The sequence below is a fragment of the Cydia amplana genome, chromosome 21 (assembly GCF_948474715.1).
Source record: "Cydia amplana chromosome 21, ilCydAmpl1.1, whole genome shotgun sequence".
Lineage (NCBI taxonomy): Eukaryota > Metazoa > Arthropoda > Insecta > Lepidoptera > Tortricidae > Cydia > Cydia amplana.
This window is the reverse complement of record NC_086089.1, coordinates 6,301,341-6,305,088: the sequence shown is the minus strand read 5'-3', so window position 1 is coordinate 6,305,088 and position 3,748 is coordinate 6,301,341.

The window sequence follows — 3,748 nt, the reverse complement described above, 5'->3', positions numbered from 1 at the left end:
CAACTTTGAGAAGCCAGTCTAAGTAATCAGGTACCCTTGCTTGACGGGATATTATTTTAAATTAATTCGTGCTCGTTTGAGCCATGACATTTTTGAGGCGAACATTAAGATAATCATATGTCAATCAATTTGCTTATCTACCGTATTGTACTAGATCAGCCATACTCTAAGTGTTCCGCAGAACCCTAGGGTTCCGCAAGAATTTAGAACACTATGCTTTAGTCGCCTCGAAAAATTTTACTATGCCGCCACGTATTGTAGGGTTCCATCAAGTATTTCGCTTTCCAAAAGGGTTCCGTCAAAAAAAAAGATTGAGAACCGCTGTACTAGATAAAATGGACGAACTATAAAATGTCAATGAATTATACATATTGTTTTGTCTATATATATTTAAATCTGGCCGTATTAGTGCGTCGATTGGTCTATACCCCTTGCTCGGCCGGGCAGCGTCGCGGCGCGGGCCTATGTAATTTTATGTTCTAGGAATAATTTCCACTAGAAATAAGTATAACGAAATAAGCAGCTCTAAGTTTTTACATGTTGTTTTCACTGACCTGTAATTATTATTGTGGTGTTTCGTTTACGCCGTTTACCGTTTTGTTGATTATTGTAAGCGATCCTGCCCAGTCGGCGTTAAGTTCCACAAAAATAGATATCCAGTACGTTTTTAACCATATTCAGAAGAAAAATAGCATTTTGGGACCATTTTAAGTTATGACCTTAACGCGCGAGATATCTAAGTCACTCATTTAAGTACTGTTTATTTTTAACATCGAAAACATTGTACAAAGTTCAGATATCCCAATTTGTCTTTATGTTAAAAGTTGTTATTGGTTTTTATGAAGAAAAATAATCTCTCGGAACGTAAGTTTATTTTTTTAATACGAACGTAGATTTAATGTCGAAATTTCTCGCAGTCTCGCACTATCGCAAAAGTAAAACTATTTCGGCTAAGAATTGATTAAGTGTACTTTTAGAATGTGTAAATATACACAATGGTTTGGGACGTGTGATTAAATATATATTATGTAATCTGAATGTAGTATGTCATATCTAAGAGAAACTCGCTATTATATAGGATATTTAAAGTCGAAAATATTTTGGCCTTGACTATACCTGAAATCCATCGGTCTAGATCTAGACGGAAATTATAACAATACATAAGATATGTAAGAATTAATTTATGCTTTCGAGTCCCGTCGCCGTCTCCGTGTATTTACACTGACATTTACTAATCACTGTTCACTATGGAACATAGTGTTGACATGCATTTGAAATCGGTATGATTTATTTAAGTTTGTCAAATAATTAGTACAATAATGTTATAAGTAGAAACTTGTAAACGGAACGTTACTAACCGGGGACTCGGCGCAGCGCTAATAAATGTACAATATTGTTCTCAGTTTATAAAGTTACGAGTATAACGCCACGAGCGTCCTTCAATGTTGTCGTACACAGAAATGTGTTAAGTGAAGTCATAGAGAAATATAATAAGACAAGAGTGCTCACTCCGTACATCAGTTCAGACTATTAATTTCAGTGTCTACATCTAGCATCGAGTAGCGGAACTATCAGTACTGCTACTTGACAATAGATGTAGCACCGACAGGAAAGTCTTATCTCAACAGCATAAGACTTTCCGGTCGGTGCTACATCTATTGTCAAGTAGCAGTACTGATAGTTGCGCTACTCGATGCTAGATGCTAATAGTCTTTTTGGTACTAAAACTGATGTATGGAGTGAGCACTCTATGTATTTTTTTCTCTATGGAGAAGTGAGGACTTGTTTGAGCGTTGGCGTCGCGTCCCCGGCGTTCGCTGGATGTTATGTAATCGCCTACAGGTACACTACGGTGTGCAGTCTCGCTTCGTGTTGTTGGGTGCTCCAGCAGTAGTTGTGTGTGGCCGACGTCGCTCCGCGGGTGTAGGTGCGGACGCTCCGGGACGCCTACATCGCGATATACAGGGTGGCGCATTTAGATCGGTCAGTATGGGAAAATCTGAAACTATAAGACATACGACGATCTCTTCTTAGGAACCATGTCATCGATTTTAGTAACAAGAAAAACTGCATTCATACATTTAATTTTTTTTTATGTAAAATGTATTGAAAAAAATGGTGGCCGTTTCGAAAACATACTAAAATAAATTAAAGGATATGAAAACAATGCATTTTATTCATTTCAGACATCATGTTTCATAGTAACATTTACTGCTTAAGACCTACACAATCGATATCTAAATAGAAATAATTTTAGATTTTTTTTTTTCAAAACGTCCGGGTTCGATTCCCGAGCTGAGTACACATTTTTTTAAATGTATGATGCAGTTTTTCTTGTTACTAAAATCGATGACATGGTTCCTAAGAAGAGATCGTCGTATGTCTTATAGTTTCAGATTTTCCCATACTGACCGATCTGAATGCGCCACCCTGTATAGGGTCTAATGTGGCATCCTCTATATCACGATGTATTGGACACATCTAGATCCCTATTCTGTTATTTTCCCCGCCTCCCGGCGCGCTCGCATCCTTATTAATAAGCTAGCTCTAAACGACATTAAATGTGTAACTGTGAATTTTTAACCTTATTTGGTTGACGTTTTTTTTGTGTAAATGGCTAAAATGGCTGATCTGTAGCGCAGTAGTGACACGGTGTGAGCGAGCGATTGGTTCCCTTTTACAATTGGATTATAGATAATAAAGTAAATAAAAAGTTTGATATGTCTGTTTTATTTCCATCCTTGACGTCTCCTGCTGTATAAAATATACAATATCTTACAAAATGTTTAATATAATTTACATAGCTTATCTATTTGAATATGACACCGTAAGATTGTGAACCCGTTAGTTTACAATCTAACGTAGGTTAGGTTAGGTTAGATTATAATCTCCCTACCGTTCGTTTATAATGTAACTAGCGAGATTATAATATGACGAGTGTTTACAATTTTACGGTGACATATACACTTAATGGCGTTATTCAAAGTAAAAAAATTCAAATGAAGTAGGTACATAAATACATTTAATTAATAGAGATTAGACAAGTAACGTAAACTTATAACTACAAGGCGTTTTGTGACTTGAGCTTTGCCATTCTTTACATACTAAATACATAAGTACAAAGTTTACATCAAAAATAATCCATCGCTTATTGACGTGGTAATTTCTGTACAATTATAGTATGTATGTTAAAACTTTAACTTACTCAAGAGTTACAACTTTGTAAAATACCTAATACCTATTTAAGATTCTACACGAATTTGGCATAGAATTACTATGGAATGTTATTAGTCTACGTATTCGTTTTCCTTACAGGGGCCCATTTCTCGAACGATATTAGACTAATATAATTATTAGTCTGTCAAATCGCACGGGTTGCCATGACAATACACAACATTAGACGTTCGAGAGATGGGCCCCAGCTCACACTAAGTACCTATATTCGGATTTACGGACGAAACATCGGAAAGCTTGTCAGTAATCGGATTCAACTGCTGTTACTGAAAAAGGTTTCAGCAAGCACAGTGAATTGGGGTCCACAGAGGTATGAGAGTGTGCGTTTGAACTCTACAGCCTGGTCTTCGGCTTGGGTTTCCGTCGATGGTCGTCGAGCGCTAGTGTCACCCAGTAGCTCTGGCCGATAAGTAGCGATCGCTGCATTCACTAAAGCTTGGGAATGGATTTCCGCCGCCGGCGATGGTCGCCGAGCATTAGTGGCGCGCAGTAGCGCTGCCCGCGTAGTTGCGTC